General features: G+C 42.3%; 2 protein-coding genes across 2 annotated transcripts in view; one reads left to right on the top strand and one right to left on the bottom strand.

The window, feature by feature from the left end:
* Window positions 1-10,090, bottom strand: part of EXOC6B (exocyst complex component 6B) — a 555,911-nt gene extending 545,821 nt beyond the window's left edge. The window contains exon 1 of the mRNA XM_059659432.1: window positions 9,961-10,090. The gene's annotated coding sequence lies outside the window, so the exon portion shown is untranslated. The remainder of the gene's footprint in view (window positions 1-9,960) is intronic.
* The window catches only part of CCT7 (chaperonin containing TCP1 subunit 7), a 354,827-nt gene that overhangs the window by 48,924 nt on the left and 286,032 nt on the right, over window positions 1-19,871 (top strand). The gene's annotated exons all lie outside the window — the stretch shown is intronic.

Below are 19,871 nucleotides of genomic sequence, written 5' to 3'. Positions count from 1 at the left end.
CAGCTGGTCCTAGCGCAGCCATGGGCAAACTACGGCCCGCAGGCCGGATCCGGCCCGTTTGAAATGAATAAAACTAAAAACAAAAAAGACCGTACCCTTTTATGTAATGATGTTTACTTTGAATTTATATTAGTTCACGCACACACTCCATCCATGCTTTTGTTCCGGCCCTCCGGTCCAGTTTAAGAACCCATTGTGGCCCTGGAGTCAAAAAGTTTGCCCACCCCTGTCCTAGCGTCACCAGTCTGGTTTTGCTGCTTTTCTGGGCCTGGAACTGAATTATAACTGAGGCCTAGATGTTATCTCTCAGGTGGAAAGGTCAGGGGATCTAAACCTCATGACCAGGGATATGCTAAGGAAGGAAAGGCACCCAGGGGTGAGGTCCAGCACCAGTTTTGCCCACTGCTAGGCCCCGGGGGCTTTCCACCTGGTGGCCTTCTGCATCTGGCTGTAAACTGCTCAGCCAGTTCTTTCAGCTCTTAGTTTCCCCACTCCACCTGCCAAGGAATTTTCCTAGCTTCTTACTCTCCTGCCTCAGATGAATATTTTGTTTAATCTGCTTTTCTATCTACATTATGTATATGAACATTATTCAGCCTTAAAAATGTAATTCTGACACCTGGTTGAAGCTTGAATACCTTATGCCAGGGGTCCTCAAACTACGGCCCGCGGGGCCACATGCAAATACAAATATTGTATTTGTTCCCGTTTTGTTTTTTTACTTCAAAATAAGATATGTGCAGTGTGCATAGGAATTTGTTCATAGTTTTTTTTTTTTTAAACTATAGTCCAGCCCTCCAACGGTCTGAGGGACAGTGAACTGGCCCCCTGTTTAAAAAGTTTGAGGACCCCTGCCTTATGCTAACTGAAACAAGCTAGACACAAGAGGACAATAATTGCATGATTATGGGGGTACGTTCTCTCTTCCCATGACCAGCGCCAAAAGAGAGAACGTGGGGGTTCATGAATATTGATTAGAACACGACGAGGGTTAAGGAAGAATGAAAAAAAAAACAAGACTGAGACAGAAATATAGGAAAAGCTGGGCCTGGGTGTGGCGTCAGCCCTCTGATAGATGAACAGAGCCCCCAACACCGGAAGTAAGTTTAATATATACTCGAAGTAACGGGAAGTTACATCACATCTGGGTGGGCCTTGAGTTCCTGGCAACATAATGGGATCCACCCCCTTAGTACCTGGGCTGGAAAGGTCAGACTGAGTGGCGTCCTTGCCTCTTGGCTAGGACCGCCTCCAGGGCGTGGCTCTGCCTGCGCCCTGGCTTCAGTTGACAATATTTTTAAGAACGCCCCGTTGTGCTTGCCAGTGGCCCCCACACATGATCCTATTTATATGAGGTCCCTAGACTAGGCAAATTCATAGAGACAGAAATTAAACAGTGGTTGCAGGGGCTTGGGGTACAAGGGAAATGATGAGCTATGGTTTAATAGATTCAAAGTTCAGGTTTGGGAAGATGAAAAAGTTCTGGAGTTAGATGGTGGCCATGGTTGCACAATAATATGAATGAGCTTCACGCCACTGAATGCTACAGGTTAAAATGGTCTAGTTTGTGTTATATATATTTTGCCACAATTATAACAAATATTTTAAGTGGAGTGACATAATAAAGCCTGCACAGTTCATTTCTAGATTGATGGTTAGAGGTCTCAATGAGGAAGTGACATTGAAGCTGGGCTCTGAAAGATAAGAAGCCAGCCATGTAAAGATGGTGGGTGAGGGACAAGCTATACAGGCAAAAGGTACAGATAGTGCAAAGGCCTAACACAGAACACATTAGGACATTGGTTCTCAACCTGTGGGTCATGACCCCTTTGAGGGTCGAACGACCCTTTCACAAGGGTCGCCTAAGACCATCGGAAAACACATATATAATTACATATTGTTTTTGTAATTAATCACTATGCTTTAATTATGTTCAATTTGTAACAATGAAAATACATCCTGCATATCAGATATTTACATGACGAATCATAACAGTAGCAAAATTACAGTTATGAAGTAGCAACGAAAATAATTTTATGGTTGGGGGTCACCACAACATGAGGAACTGTATTAAAGGGTTGCGGCATTAGGAAGGTTGAGAACCACTGCATTAGGAGGTTCCAGAAGCCTATGGAAGGCTGATGTGGTGGGAGCATAGAGAAAAAGGAGGGAGAGCATCTGGAATGGCAGGTGAAGAGGTCAACATCATACCCATAGACAACTCTGTAACGAGTTTTTTAATAAAGAGAAACAGAAATGGGACAGATGTCAAAAATGTCTGTGGGGAGATTTCTCCCTCCCCCTTCCCCCCCCCTCCCCAAGATGGGAATGATCTAGTAGAGAAGGAGAGAGGCAATGTTATAAGACTAAACACTCTGAGTAAAGAAAAGAAATAGGCCAGCACGCCTGGTGTGGCTCAGGGGTTGAGTGTCAACCTATGAACCATGAGGTCATAGTTCAATTCCTGGTCAGGGCCCATGCCCGGGTTGCAGGCTCAATCCCCAGTGTGGGACATGAAAGAGGCAGCCGATCGGTGATTCTCTTTCATCATTGATGTATCTATCTTTCCCTCTCCCTTCATCCCTGAAATCAATAAAAACATATTTTTTAAAAGAGAGAGAGAAGGAATGAGATCCAGACCACTAGTGGAGTTTTTGGTGAGCATTGATGCCAACATAATGCCTTGTTCCTATACTTAACAATACTGGGACTGGGTATACCTTCTTGTCCTTGTATTAAACAATCTTGAAATCAAGTAAAAGTAACTTAGTTGATTGCTCCAGGAAATACTTGTTCTTGGGAGGTAAGGCTGAACCAACTAAAATGACTTGTTCATCAAGACGCCTTCAAGTACAGCTGGCGTAGGTCAGTGGTTGAGCATTGACCTATGAACCAGGAGGTCTGGGTTGGATTCCCGGTCAGGACATATGCTCAGGTTGCGGGCTCGATCCCCAGTCTGAGGCGTGCGGCAGGCGATCAGTGATTCTCTCTCATCCCTGATGTTTCTCTCTCTCTCCCTCTCTCTTCCTCTCTTAAATCAATAATAAAAAAAATGTTTTTAAAGTCTCCTTCAAGACTTTCCCTTCACTAAAGGCCCCTTCATGCCCACCATTCCAAAGCTGTTACATGCTCTGTTCAATCCTCACCAGTTCTCCTCCTTGCAAGACCCACTCTAAGGTCACCCAACCTGGGCCCTAAAACTCTGTAAATATCCTGTCCTTACTTCCCTACTAAGATTCGGCAAGTGGTATTCTCTTTTATTACAGTGAGTCTCACAAAGTAAGCTTAACTTGACAAACAGCTTATTTCCTGTTGGTGTTTTGGGGAGTCAGCAGTTAACCCTGGCCTTTGATGGGGGCAAGAGAGTCATCCACTATAATAGGAAGTAGGGTATAGATGAAAGTGTTTTGAGGTTTAGGTTGTGGAGAGGTGATGGAGCCTTCTTCCTAAAATATAAAAATTATACCACTACTACCACATGTTGGTTTCCTGTTCCTACTGTAACAAATTGCCACAAGCTTAGTGGCTTGAAACAGCACATATGTATCATCTCACAATTCTGTACGTCAGACGTCTGAAAGGGGTCTCACTGGGCTAAAATGACGTGTCAGCCCTAGCCGGCTTGGCTCAGTGGACAGAGCATCAGCCTGCGGACTGAAGGGTCCCAGGTTCGATTCCAGTCAAGGGCACATGCCTGGGTTGCAGGCTCGATCCCCAGTAGGGGGTGTGCAGCAGGCAGCCAATCAATGATTCTCTCTCGTCATTGATGTTTTTATCTCCCTCTCCCTCTCCCTTCCTCTCTGAAATCAATAAAAATATATTTTTAAAAAATAAAAATAAAATGACATGTCATGCCGGGAGCCGGTCCATCCTTGCTGTTTCAAGGGACCTGGCATATATGGCATACGGTTCTTAATATGTTTGCTCACCTTCTTGGCGCTGTGTTTTAACCAAAGTCACCTCTCCGAGAAAGGTTGAATCCCCAGGTAGGGATTTTCCCCTGAAGTTAGGGAGGGAATAAAACCCCTCAACTAAGTGCCAGGCGGGTAATTAATCCCTTTAACTACGAACAATCATGCTTAAACTACATAATCTTTTCTCCCTGGAATGGAGATAAGAAACGCCCTAACCTTTGTAATAGAGATTGATAGGATTGAATCAACTGGTATAAATACAGTTGTAACAAGACAGAAACACTCAGAACTTAGAACACAGAACTCATGAGACAGAATTCAGAAGACAGAACTCAGAACACAGAACTAAGGACACAGGGCTTGGAAGACAGGACCAAGAGAGACAGAGCCTAGGCACAGAACCTACACAGAACGTTCTCTAGGGACAGAAGAACTTCGCTGGCGAGAGCATGCCGGAGGATCCTGGACAGGGACTGGCCTCGGAGCCTGGAGGCGGAGCCTGGCGAGAGAGCATGGCAGGGGATCCTGGACTGAACCTGACTGCGGAGATTGGCAGGAGAGCCTGACTAGAACCTGGTGACTGAACCTGACTGGAGAACCTGAGCAGAACCTCTCTGGAGATCCAGACCAGAACTTGGCTGGAGATCCTGGCTGGAGATCCTGGCTAGGCTACTGATCAACTGAACGTTGTCTCCGTGTCCTTCCTTCTTCGCCGACTCCATCCACACCTTTGGGGACCCCTGGACCTGCTGGGGTTGGACCCCGGCAGTGTCAGCAGTGCTGCATTCCTTCGGGTGGATCTAGGGGAGAATCTATTCCCTTCTTCTCCAGCTTCTGCTGGCTGACTGCATCCCTCACCCAGGGCCCCCTCTATATTCAAAGCCACCAATCAGATCACTCCGACCTCTGCTTTTGTCATTACATCTCTGAGTCTGACACTCCTGCATTCCCCTTTTGCTTATAAGGACCTTTTCAAGTCACCTTACATTGGGCCCACCTAGAACATTCTCCCATATCAAGATCCCTAATCACATCTGCAAAGTCCATATTGTCATGTTAGGTAACATGGTCACATAGGGATTAGGACAGTGATGGCGAACCTATGACACACATGTCAGAGGTGACACGCGAACTCATTTTTTTGGTTGATTTTTCTTTGTTAAATGGCATTTAAACATATAAAATAAATATAAAAAATATAAGTCTTTGTTTTACTATGGTTGCAAATATCAAAAAATTCTATATGTGACACGGCACCAGAGTTAAGTTAGGGTTTTTCAAAATGCTGACACGCCGAGCTCAAAAGGTTCGCCATCACTGGATTAGGATATGGACCTCATTAGGCGCCACTCTTCTGCCTACCGCATACTATTATAAACCTGTGATATTGTATTTTATAATAATTATATGTTTCGGTCTTTGTCTATGGTTCCTGGTTCACAGTTCCCAGAACCCTTGGAATTTCTTATGGGATTAGAGCAATGGGATCATTTTTTGTTATACTCTTGGACCTTTGTCCTTAGTTCCTGAGCCATAAAGATGAAACAGATGTCTTGTTATAACAACAAGCTCTTTCAACTGCACCTGAGTTTATATTAAAAAGGTGACTTTTGGAAAGCGTCTAGGCAAGTTAAGGATGAGAGCTGGTTGTCAAGGGGACCTACCATGTGTAGAGGGTTGGAGCTTTCAGCTCCACCCTCCAACCTACAGGGAGGGGTGAGGTGCTAGAAGTTGAGTTCAATCATCAATGATCAATGATTTAGTCAATCATATCTAGTAATGAAGCTTCCATACAATCCTTGAACTATGGGGTTTGGAGCGCTAAACTAAATGTATCTATGTGCCGGAAAGGTGGTGTACCCCAAACTCGCCTGGGATGGAAGCTCCTGTGTTAGAACCCTTATGATCAACCCCTTTATATCTCTTCATCTGGCTGTTCATATGTATCGTTTACTGTTCTTTTTTTTTCATGCTGATAAGAGTATTTCTTTTTTTTAATATGTTTTTATTTATTTCAGAGAGGAAGGGAGAGGGAGAGAGAGATAGAAACATCAATGAGAGAGAATCATTGATCGGCTGCCTCTTGCACACCCCCTAATGGGGATCAAACCTGCAACCCGGGAATGTGCCCTTGATCTGAATCAAACCTGACCCTTCAGTCCATAGGCCAATGCTCTATCCACTGAGCTAGACCAGCCAGGGCAGTGCCAATATTTTTAATCTAACAATTGCACTTCTAGGAATTTACTCTACAGGTGTTCTCACAGGTGTAAATAGCATATCCTACTAGGACATTTCTACTAACTAAGCTCCAGACTTCATTCAGATTTCTCTGGGTTTTTCCATTCATGTCCTTTATGTACTTCAGAATCCAATCTAGAATACCACACTGCATTTAGCCATCATATCTCTTTTTTTTTAATATATATTTTATTGATTTTTTACAGAGAGGAAGGGAGAGGGATAGAGTTAGAAACACTGATGAGAGAGAAACAACGATCAGCTGCCTCCTGCACACCCCCAACTTGGAATGTGCCTGCAACCAAGGTACACGCCCCTGGCCGGAATCGAACCTGGGACCTTTCAGTCCGCAGGGTGATGCTCTATCCACTGAGCCAAACCGGTTAGGGCAGCCATCATATCTCTTAGTCTCCTCCCATCTGTGACAGTTTTTCAAGCTTCCCTCGTTATCACGACCTTGGTGATTTTGAGGAACAATATTGGTCAGTTATTTTATTAGATCTCACTCAGTCTGACTTTGGCAGATGTTCTTCCCATGACTGGACTGGAATTATGAATTTCTAGAAAAGAATTCCGCAGAGGTGAAATGGCTTCTCATTGCATCACTGAGCATCCCTGGCGATGTTCACCCAGATCTCATGGCTAAGGCAGTGTTTGCCAGGTTTCTGCACTGAAATGGTACTATGTTTCCCTTTCCAAACTCTTCGGAATCCAGACACTAAGTCAAGTCCACCTTCATGTGGACTTCAGAAGAGGAAATATCTGCATATGTTCAATGAAACTCTTAGGAAAGGGAGATCACCCCCGCCCCCCAATCCTCCACCCTGCCACCCATTTACTCATTTATTCAAACATATCTTTTTGTCACTATGGACACATGTACATTTATTTTATGTTTCGGGTAGTAATCTAATACTACATTGTTTTATTGTTCAAATTGTCTCAGCTTTGACCACTGGGAGCTCCTTCAGGTTGGTTCCTGTGCCCTTTAGATATATTCCCATCCTGTTGTTTTTTGATTCTGCTGCCTGGAGGCTAGCCACTAGTCTTCCTCTCCTGCTTCAGTGGATCTGGCCTTCACTGGGGCTGGGCTGGACCGTCTCTTTGTGGAGGGCTAAAGTCAGAAAACACTGCACTCTCCCTAGCCGGTTTGGCTCAGTGGATAGAACGTTAGCCTCAGACTGCCGGGACCCAGCTTTGATTATGGTCAAGGGCACATACCTGGGTTGCAGGCTCAATCCCTGGCCCTGGTCCGGGTGCATGTGGGAGGCAACTAATAGATGCATCTCTCTCGCATTGATGTTTGGCTCTATCTGTTCCCCTCCTTTCCACTCTTTCTGAAAATAAATGCAAAAATATATTCTGGTGAGGATAATGATACATACATAAGTTAATAAATAAATAAATAAATAAATAAATAATAAAAGCAGTGTTTCCAAATCCACTTTGTGTAATTAAAAAACATTGCATCTCAGTTGTGTCTGTCCCTAAGACAATTAAGAGGCTCTGCATGAAAGCCCAGGGGTCTTGCTCCCAAACCTCCCTCCAACTGTGGTGCACTGGGACCCCGGGACTTGGAGGTGGGGGCCTACATCTGTCACATGACCACGGTAGCCATGGCACTCCAGCGCAGCTTCTCCAGGGACCAGGACACAGGGAGCTGGTCTATAGGGGAACAGCTGGCCAGCTTTTCTCCAGGGCTCTCAGAGAGAGCCTGGCTAGATAAAGTCATAGATTTGTTGAGCTAGACCCACACCTTGAGATCTCACATCATCTCTTGTACAGAAGTCCCCTCTTATCCACGGAGGATACGTTCTAAAACCCCCAGGGGTTGTCTGAAACTGTGGATAGTACCAAACTCTATATATACTAGGTTTTTTCCTATGCATATATACTTCCAATAAAATTTAATTTATAAATTAGGCATATTAATAAATTAACAATAGTAACTAATAAAATGAAATAATTATAACAATATATTATAATAAAGGTTATATGAATGTGGTCTCTCTCTCTCTCTCTCTCTCTCTCTCTCTCTGTGTGTGTGTGTGTGTGTGTGTGTCTCAAAATATCTTATTTTACTGTGAGGGATGAAGAAAACTTTCCTCTGCCCTTCTAGGTTCTTTTGGCTGGTCTAATACTCAAATAGACATGAGACAGATTAACACAAGAGAATATGACCACATTTAATTACATATGCACATATGAAAATCCCACATACATGAGAGAATCCGAGTAAGATAAAATGGTATCTATATGACATTCTGAGCCAAGGATACGGTATGGAGCCTGGGGCTTCAGAGGGGAGGGAGATCTGTCCCAGGGTAAAACGAACAGATATTCAGTAATTAGAAGTTTGTCCTGCCCTATGGCTAGGTCATAAAATGTTATTTCAGATGATAACGCTTATTATGGGCAAATTTCTCGTGAGCCTTCGGGTGTCTCAATTGCATTCAGCTCAAACTAATTCACATGCCAAAGGGGCACATCTGGGGAGGTCTGTCCTGAACCCCTTCAGGACTAACGTACAGGGTGGATACACGGGACAAAGGGATGATTCACATCCCAGGAGGACAGAGAGATTTCATCATACTCAGAACGATGCACAATTTAAAACTCATGAATTGTTTATTCCTGGAATTTTCCACTTAGTATTTTTGACTACTTTTGACCATGGGAAACCACGGAAAGCAAAATCACAAATAAAGGGGGAATGTTGTATGTTTATCTTCTTACCCAAAGCCACCCAGTTCCAGAGTTCTCCCTCTGAGATGACTGGCAGAGAAAATGTTTCCCCGGAGGAGTGGAAGAGGAAGAAGAGGGATGTGGTATCTTTTGGTATTTATGCAACTAGCCACGCACCAAGTGAATGGGGAAGGTGGAGTAAAAGTGTAAATGCTGGTGTGAGTGTGTACAGAAGGGTGAGCATGTTTCAGAGGAACATTAACTTATCTTTGTATTACAAACCCACCTTTCATTCCTCTCCCCCAGATTCTACCCAGGTCTTCTCTCCATCTCCACTGCCACCACCCTCATGCCACCAACATCTCTCACTTAGGCCATAACATGCTTAGCCTTACACTCCAAATCATTTTACAGACAGATTATCTTTTAAAACACAAATCAGATTATCACACTAATCTGTTTTAAACCCTTGAATTGCTCTCCACTGCTATCATGATAAAGACCAAGAATTTTAGCCCTACAGATCCCTTACCTTACTTTGCACCACTCTTTCCTCACTGTCCAAGTTCCAGCCACCTCAGCTGCACCTCATGCAGGCTCCTTACCTTGGGGTACTCCTCCCTCCACTGCAACTTCATTTTTTTAAAAAAAATATGTATTTATTGATTTCAGAGAGGAAAGGAGTGAAAGAGAGAGCTAGAAACACCAATGATGAGAGAGAATCATTGATCAGCTGCCTCCTAAATGCTCCACACTGGGGATCCAGCCCAAAACCCGGGCATGTGCCCTGACCGGGAATTGAACCGTGACCTCCTGGTTCATAGGTTGATGCTCAACCACTGAGCCATGCCTGCCAGGCACAACCCCATTTCTTGACTCCTATTCTCCTTCGTTGTTCAGACCTACTAAGCCTTAACTAAGGGGTCTGTTAGATGAATGTAAGACTTTGGAGTCATTTCTCTCAAATGCCAAAAACAGAGGGGGAAAAACCCTCGAGGCTTGTGAGGGGCTGGGACAACTGCTATGGGAGATGATAGCGGTAGGAGGGGCTGCCACAGGGGTGGCTCCCAACCTTCACAGTGGGGTCTCCAGCTGCCGAGGCAGATCACCCCCACTCTACCTGGGCAGATCCTTGCGGAGCACCAAGGGGCGTGGACTTCATGTCAGCAAAAAAGCTTCAGATTTTGCTGCCACCTTATGGCGGGCATACCACAACACAGTGTTCCAGACTCTGGTTCCTGATTCAGGTCAAATCTAGGGCCAAAAAGAACAAGGCAGGCATACATGTTAATGTTTTTAAAAAAATATTTTTATTGATTTTTTACAGAGAGGAAGGGAGAGGGATAGAGAGCTAGAAACACTGATGACAGAGAAACATTGATCAGCTGCCTCCTGCACACCCCCTACTGGGGATGTGCCTGCAACCAAGGTACATGCCCTTGACCGGAATCGAACCTGGGACCCTTCAGTCCGCAGGCCGACACTCCATCCACTGAGCCAAACCAATTAGGGCACATGTTAATTGTTATATGCATACAATAATTGGAAAATGTACTTTCATTATAAAATAGTTATAATACTTTTCATAGCATAATGATAACACCAGTATCTTGTGAGCCATACACACCTCATTTGGCTCAGCATTGGGCTAGCTGTGTGATGCAGGGCAAGTCACTTTAACCCCTCTGTGAGCCCTAGCTCTCGCATGGAAATAATAATAGTACGTACCTCCACACAATGAGAGGTTAACTGTGTTAATAATGATTGTTGGGCACTGAGTCCCTGGTATATGGTGCTCAGTTATTACAGATGAATGATAAAGGTAGACAAGGGAATCAGGGTATTTCTTTTCTGGATGTTTTCTTCTTTTAAAAAAAAATTGGGGTGCACAATTTGAGTGAGTCAAAATCCTTGGTTTATAATGCATGCTCATCCCTGATTGTGCTACACATTAAAAAATGTACTTATGTGTTGGGATTGGGTGCTTAGAGACTATCTGATTCAACAGTTCAGACTAATTCTAGGACTGAAAGGAAACACCTACCCACACTTAAAGCGTGCACACATGGATAAGTTCTTCCCGATTGGTCATAGTAACTCATATTATCCTGCTGTCATCTTTTTTTTTTTTTTTTAAATATATTTTATTGATTTTTTACAGAGAGGAAGGGAGAGGGAAGGGAGAGAGATAGAGAGTCAGAAACATCGATGAGAGAGAAACATCGATCAGCCGCCTCCTGCACATCTCCCACTGGGGATATGCCCGCAACCCAGGTACATGCCCCTGACCGGAATCGAACCCGGGACCCCTCTATCCACTGAGCCAAACCGGTTTCGGCCTGCTGTCATCTTTAAGGAGGACTGTTCCCTATCTCATCTGGGCTATGTAGTGTGGGAACTTCAGGATTTTAAAGGTTACTTTAGATGTTGTGGGAGTAAGCTCTAATCTACACGGAAAGGTGTCTTGTGACTTTCCTTAGAGCAGGGGTGGGCAACCTTTTTTGTGAGTGCCTGCCCAAACCAGCAAAATCTCTGACTCAAAATTCTTCTTTGTGCCAACCCTAATTTTTTGAGAACATGTTACAACTACTTGATATCTCTTAAGGTGTACGCATGTGAAGAACCTTGAAGAAATAATAAAATTCATTCTAGTGACAAAAACACAGTATATGATGATGAAAAATACATTTATTTTTTAATGTATACATGTACACTGATAGTCCGACAGAAAACTTTATGACTCCGTTTGATATTATCAGTGGGACTTTTGCTGCTGCATCACTGATGACAGAGATTTTGCATCAGGTTTATATATTGTGACCTTCAAAAATATGCATGAGCTACTACTTTCATCCATCAGGCTACTCCTATTATGAGACTTAACAAAATTCATCACTGAGAACAAAGATTCACAAGCGTATGTGGATGAAACCAAAACACTGGTCGGATCTAGGAAGGCCGGGAGAGTTAAGGCAGAGGCATAGAAATTGCTCTTCCCCTCTCTCGTCAATCCATGTCTATGGTCTTTAAGATAACTTGTTATGTAAAATTATTTATTTATCTAAGATGCACCTACACTGAATTTATCTGAAAAATAAAAGAGTTGATATTCAGAAAAAAATTGTAAATGGAAGATTCTAAGAGAGGGTTTTGCAAAAGTTACTGGCGTGCCATGTTTGGCACGCGTGCCAGGGGTTGCCCACCCCTACCTTAGAAGGGCACAGTGGGCAAATTGGAGGGCAAAGAGCCCTCTGCTGGGACAGATGACTAAGTGCTTTCTGAAAGACAGATAAGATGTGAATATTTTTCATTTTCTCCTAATGTAATTTCTAGTTTCCAGAAAAATAACTAACTCTGTTCTTTTTTTTCAATTTATTTATTGGTTAAGGTATTACAAATGTGTCCTTATTCCCCCATTAACCCCCCAACATGTTCTTTTTTTTCTAATTAATTTATTTCCATAGTTATTTGCTGGCTAGACTCTTTACTCCTGATAAAGGACTTTTTGTTTTCCTAAAATTCTAAAATATTCAGTTGAGCAATTCTCTCTTTTTCTCAGGGAACAAAAGCACTTAAAAGCTATGATTTTATATGTGAAAACACAGCTTTGTCCATATATCTTAGATTTAATATGTTGTTTTCTTACTTATTCTTTACAGAATCAAGAAATCTTGATTTCTCTGTGACTCTACTGCTATTTAAAATTATCCCCTCCCCCTCTCTTTTTATGACTTCCAAGTGGCTGTGCTTTCCTGTTTGTGTTCATATATTTATTGGTTACAGCGTGGCTATAGAATATAGCCTATACAATTTCTGCTTTTTGGAAGTTATTAAGGTTATCTTATCTGCAATACATTTTTATGAATATTTGTAGCTGGCAAGCATTTCACAGGTTGCAGATCCAGGTTTGGTAAAATAAAATATAATTGTTTCTGTTACAAATTTTTTCCTCTACTTTGGGTATCCATTACTCCTAATGACTATTAAAAATAAAACCCATCAGCCGTAGCCGGTTTGGCTCAGTGGATGGAGTGCCGGCCTGCGGACTGAAAGGTCCCGGGTTCGATTCCAGTCAGGGGCCGGATGTGTATCTTGGTTGTGGGCACATCCCCAGTGGGAGGTGTGCAGGAGGCGGCTGATCGATGTTTCTCTCTCATCGATGTTTCTGGCTCTCTATCTTTCTCCCTTTCTCTCTGTAAAAAATCAATAAAAATATATATATATTTTTAAAAATAGCCCTAATCGGTTTGGCTCAGTGGATAGAGCATCGGCCTGCGGACTCAAGGGTCCCAGGTTCGATTCCGATCAAGGGCATGTACCTTGGTTGTGGGAACATCCCCAGTGGGGAGCGTGCAGGAAGCAGCTGATCAATGTTTCTCTCTCATCGATGTTTCTAACTCTCTATCCCTCTCCCTTCCTCTCTGTAAAAAAATCAATAAAATATATTAAAAAATAAAACCCATCAACTATACACAAATATTAGCGCATTCCATGTAAACTCTGCAATTTCTGGATTTTCAGGATTTTCCCAGGCAATTATGGTTCCCCTTTCCCACCTTCTCCCAGGATGTTGCATCTAAGTCAGGGGGAACTTCTGTACCTTATAGGAGGGTCATCTAAATGTTCTGTGGTCACCACCTGCCCTTTGGGCATCCCTTGAAACGTACATCTTCTTCCCCTCCCAGGCCTGTCACCGGCACAGATTATGCGGTCTTTTCCCCACACTGGCCGGTTTTGGTATACGCACAACTGGCCCAGACCTCAAGGTCACTTCCACTCAGCCAGCCCTCTCCCAGCCACCTTCGTGAAACCTTTGCATACTCTGGTCCCCTAGTCCTTTGACAATCTTGATATCTATAGGCTGCTGTGGGCTGACTTCTGCAAGCATTGCTACCTCCCCACCCTCCACTTCCCAATTTCACTGACCGGTGGGAATGTGGAGGGTCCATACCCGCTTCCGGGGAGTTTCACCCTGGTGGTGGGGGGGAGCAGAGAGCAGGGCCCCTTCTCAAGGGACCCACACACAGCATCTGATGCTGGAACTTTCCGGACATGTCTATGCTGAGGCTGAGGGATTTGGATCCACGAGGTCTCGGCTGCTCTTGGGCACCACCTGGTGGTGGTTTGACAGCCCGGGGTAATCCGGTTTGGGATGATGGTGCTGTGCAAGTGATCCGCCACCTGGTGAGACTCCCAAAAACAGCTACAGTCTCCCAGGACCCGCCCGGTTAGATGGCGGTGCTCTGTGGGGTGGCTGGGGATACTGGCTACGGAGAATACCGAGAGCACCACCTCCCACTTCCCGGTTCCAAAATAAGGTGGCCTGAGCTTTCACCGCCAGACCACTCCCATCCCCACCCACCAACAAAGATAACAACTCTAATCCCCACCTCAGCCCTTAGAAATAGAAACAGTCACCACATTGGAATGCACCAAGTGGTATGGGCGTGTTACTGTTGGGTTTTTCTCCTTATTTTTCCACTTGTGCTCTGAGCACTTGAAAGGTGGGGATCCAGGATGCTGAGTGCTGGGACCCAGCAGCGGCGGGGAGTGAGATCCAACCCCCCAGCCAACCTGGACATGGAGCGGAAGCTAACGGAGGAGGTGGGAGGGAGAGAGAAACAGATACTGAAGGAGGTCAGATCAGACAGGAGCTCAGGCATTCAGAGCAGCGAGCAGGAAACGTGGCTGGAGGGGTGTCCTGAGTCACAGTGGCTAGTAATCTCATCCGGAATTGCCCATGAGAATATAGGCACACTTAATTTTTTTTTTTTTTTTTTGCTTAAGTTGTTTTGCTGGCATTAAATTTACTAGCCTCCTTTATACGCACATTTTAAAACAACATACCATACTGTGGGAGAATATGGAAATTTGGGGAAAGCATATTTTCTCTACCCATCTATCTTCTGTACATAGATTACTGTTATTTGTGTATATACATTCGTTTCCTAGGGCTGCTGTTACACATCACCACAAACCGGGTGGCTTACAACAACAGACATTCATTCTCTCACAGTGATGGTGGGCAAGAATCTACGGTCAAGGTGTGAGCAGGGCTCCACTCACTCCAAAGGCTTCAGGAGAGCACCCTTCCCGCCTCTTACAGCTGCTGGTGGCCCCAGACAGTCCACGGCTTGTGGCTGCATTACTCTAAGCTCTGACTTCACATGGCCATGACTTTCTCTGTGCCTGTGCCTTCTCTTCTGTCCTTTGTAAGGTTATCAGATTTAGGGCTGGTCTCATCTCAAGATCATTCATTAAATTAGATTTATATCTACAAAGACCCCTTTGCCAAATAAGGTCATATTCATAGGTCCAGGTGTTAGGATGTAACACACACACACACACACACACACACATCATGGAGGGAGGAAGAGGGAAGGAAGGGAAAAGAAGAAGAGAGAGGGAGAGGGAGAAAGCACTCAGAGCCATAACTTCTTGGTACTGTAATAAATGCTATAGTGAAAATTCTAGCAAGAATCTGAAGGTATGTAATGGGCATTTGGTTGGTTTTGTTACCCCACATCCATGGTCCTTTCTGCTGATGACACTATCCCCACTATTCTTGGCGAACTAACCTTTCCTCATTGGATACTCTTTGGTGAAACCATTGATGAAGACGAACTGAACTTTTCTAGATTCAAAAATAGACATGAAACCCGACCTAAGCTAATTTTATGCTCACTCCATGGCAACTACATTTTAACCAAAATTATAAGACTGAAAACAGCAGTAGCTGATTCATCTAGGAGCTGATTCACTTAGTAGCTGATTCATCTAGTATATGAATCTCTGCTTTCTGTTACCTGATTCAGCAAGCAACCAACCCTAGAGCCACTTCAAGTTCCTAACCATTTGGGGCCTGATTTTTCATCTTTCTCTTTCAGTGCTGTGAGCTGAGCCAAAAACTTATTTTTTTGTTGTTTTGTTTTGTCTGAGTTGATTTGTTTTTTCGCAAACAAAGATCCTTAACTCCCACAGGGCAAATAATTGATTCACTTATTTTTTTCTTGTTTTCTATTAAAATATAAAGGGTGTCCCCCCAAAAAGTATACACACTTTAACAGCTGATAGCTCAATTGTGGAAATAAAATGTATTTTATTTTGTTAATCCTCACCCAAGGATCTTTTTTTCTATTAATATTTAGAGAGTGAAAGGGAGGGGGAAAGACAGAGACAGAGAGAAACAGTGATGTGAGAGAGACACATCGACTGCTTGCCTCCTCCATGTGCCGGACCAGGGCTGGGGATCGAACCTGCAACCCAGGTAAGTGCCCTTGCCTGGGAATCCAATCTGCAACCCTTCAGTGCACAAGCCAACGCTCTAACCATTAAGCACACCAGGCAGAGCTCAAGTGAATTTTTGAAAAAAATCATTTTATTGCTATTTTTTCATTTTGTTACTTTGCATTAGGAGAATTTAGTGAATTTATAGAGGTCCTTCTGTACACGATGAATTTCTACAAATGTTTTTTGGATAATAAAAGAATTAAGTATTCTCTACCTGTGGATAGAAAAATTCTGTGTGCCTATACATACACTATATATATTAAGCCAAACTTGTAACTGTGTTGTTCAAATCTCTTACTATTACCCTGATACCATAGCCAGACAAAGAGTCTACAAGAAAAGAAAACTACAGATCAATACTAGCAATCTGAATTTATTAAAAAGGATTATAACCACTACCAAGTGGGATTTACCTCAGAAATGAAAGGTTGATTCAACATATGAAAATTAATGAATATACACATGACATTAATAGGATGAAGGGGAAACCCACATGACCATTTCAATTGATGCAGAAAAATTATTTGACAAAATCCAACATTCTTTCGTGAGAAAAACACTCAACAAAATAGGAATGGAAGGAGATATACAAAAGGACATATACAAAAAGCCATAGCTAACATCCTCCTGAATGGTAAAAGACTGAAAGTGTTTTCCCTAACATCAGGAGAAAGAAAAGGATGCCTGTTTTCAACATTGCACTGGAAATTCTAGCTGGAGAAATTAGGCAAGAAAATGAAATAAAGGACATCTAAATTTAAAAGGAAGATGTAAATTTACATCTATACACAGATGGCATAAATTTATCTGTAGAAAAACTGAAAAAATATACACACACAAACACACAAATGTTAGATCTAATAAACAAACTCAGTGAAGTTGAAGGATGCAAAATTAGCACATAAAATCCAGTTACATTTCTATATACTAGCAATAAATAATCCAAAAAGGAAATTAAGAAAACAATTTCATTTAAAATAGTCTCAAAAAGAAAAAATTAGAAATGAAGTTGCCCTAGCTGGTTTGCTCAGTGGATAGAGCATCGGCCTGCAGACTGAAGGGTCCCAGGTTTGATTCCGGTCAAGAGCACATATGTCAGTTGCAGGCTGCAGGCCCTGGTCAGGGGCATTTGGGAAGCAACCAATCAATGTGTCTCTCTCACATCGGTATTTCTCTGTGTCTCTCCCTCTCCCTTTCACTCTCTCTAAAAATCAATGGAAAAAATATCCTCGGGTGAGGATTAAAAAAAAAAGAAGAAGAAATGAAGTTAACTAAGTAGGCACAAAATTTAAGTAGTGAAAACTACAAAACATCATCAAAAAAAATTAGAGAACTAAATAAATGGAAAAACAACCCATGTTCATGGGTTGGAAAACTGATATACAGATTCAGTATAATTCCTATCAAAATCTCAATGTCATTTTTTGGTCACTTGTTTTTTTTTCTTTTCAAAAGTAGAAAAGTGTATCCTAAAATTCATTTGGAATTTCAAAGGACCCTGAATTGCCAAAACAATTTTGAAAAATAAGAATAAAATTGGACTCACAAAAGTTGTTACAAAGCTACAGCCCTCAAAACAGTGGTATTGGCATAAGGATAGACATATAGTAATTGGATTTTACCTCACACCATATATAAAATTAAGTCAAAATGGGTTAAAAGCTTAAATTTTAAGAGCTAAAACTATAAAACTCTCACAGTTGTGCAACCATGACCACAAACCACAATCCAATTTCAGAACACTTCTGTTGCCCTCAAAGATTCCCTCACGCTGACTTGCAGCTAATTCTTGCTTCCACTCTCTATCTTAAACTTTGATTTGCTTTCTGTCTCTATTGTTGTGCTTTTTCTAGAAATTTTATGTAAATGGAATCATACAGTTATTTGTGTCTGGCTTCTTTCGTGAGTTTCACCTATTTGTAGCTGGTATTAGGACTTGGTTTCTTTTGACTGTTTAGTAGTATTCCATTGTATGTGCCACATTTGTTTATCCATTCAGCAATTTGATGGGCATTCAAACTGCTTGCATTTTGGGATTGTTGTGAATAATGCTATTGTTAACATTTGCATACAAGTCATGGTTTTGTTTCTCTTGGGCACATACTTAGGAGTGGAATTAATAACTACCTAGATTTTACTATTAACAATTCACCGCCCTGGCTGGGTAGCTCGGTTAGTTAGTCAGAGTGTCATCCCAAATGCCAAGGTTTCAGGTTTGATTCCTGGTCAGGGCACATGCAAGAATCAACTAATACATCAGTGGAACAACAATTCAATGTTTCTCTCTCTCTCTCTCTCTCTCTCTCTCTCTCTCTCTCCTCCCTCCCTCCCTCCTCCTTCTTTCCCTATCTCCCTCCTTCCCTTTCTCTCTCTCTCTCTCTCAACCTATAACTAAAAAAAAATTTCAAAAACAATTTACTACAATCACTTTATCACATATAAAATAAAGTATATGTATCCACTTAGTCATCCCTCTATTCTTCCATTGATCCATTTAATTTTGTTAAAATATGTTTTTATTGATTTCAGAGAGATGAAGGGAGAGGGAGAGAGAGATAGAAACATCAATGATGAGAATCACTGATTGGCTGCCTCCTGCACACTCCCCACCAGGGATGGAGCCCGCAACCCAGGCAGGCATGTGCCCTAACCGAGAATCAAACCATGACCTCCTGGTTCATGAGCCGATGCTCAACCACGGAGCCACACTAGCTGGGCTCCCTTTAATTTTTTGGATGCATTTTAAAGTAAATTACAGGCATGAAGACATATCTACCTAAATTCAAGTAATTTTTTAAAGAAAAGAAAATAATGAGTGGATCATTATTTTTTTAGAATAGTTTTAGATTTACAGAAAACTTATGAAGATATACCTACGTCTAGCTTTCTCTATTATTATTTTACATTAGTGTAGAATGTTTGTTCACAATTACTGAACCAATATTGATATTAGCCAAAGTCAACACTTTATTCAAATATTAGTTTTTACTGAATATTCTTTTCCTGCTCAAGGATACTGTACTACATTTAGTCACCGTTTCTCCTTAGTGTCCTTTAGACAATGACGGTTACTCAGGCTTTCTTTGTTTTTTATAACCTTGACATGTTTGAGGAGTACTGGCCATGTATTTTGTAAAATGTCCCTCAATTTGAGTTTGTCTCATGTCTTTTTCATGATTATACTGCTATTGCTGGTTTGGGGGAGGAAGACCACAGTGGTAAAGTGTTAGTCTCATCATCATATTATATCAAGGCTACATGCTATCAACATGACTCGTCACTGTTGATATTGAACTTGATGTCCAGGATAAGGTAGTTTTTTATTAGGTTTCTCCATTGAAATGTTACTCTTCCCCCCCACTACATGCTGTGCAATTTGGAAGGAATTATCTATGCACAGCTCACACTTAAAAAGTGGGGAGTTATGACCACTTACTTTTTCATTAATAATTTATTTATAGCATGTGTACTCATAGATCATTATTTTATACTTTAGGTTATAATCCAATAGTACTTGATTTTGTTGCTCAATTTATTTTGCTTTGGCCACTGTGAGTACTTTCAGTTGTCTCCCATGTCTCTCTTTGACATACCCCAATCATTGTGGGTGCTTTGGTTTTTTTAAGCCTTTTTTTTTTTTAAAATATATTTTATTGACTTTTTACAGAGAGGAAGGGAGAGAGATAGTTAGAAACATCGGTCAGCTGCCTCCTGCACATCTCCCACTGGGGATGTGCCCGC

This window comes from Myotis daubentonii, chromosome 12 (genome assembly GCF_963259705.1).
Source record: "Myotis daubentonii chromosome 12, mMyoDau2.1, whole genome shotgun sequence".
NCBI lineage: Eukaryota > Metazoa > Chordata > Mammalia > Chiroptera > Vespertilionidae > Myotis > Myotis daubentonii.
The sequence above is the reverse complement of the archived record's forward strand: the minus strand, read 5'-3'. Positions and strand labels throughout refer to the sequence as shown.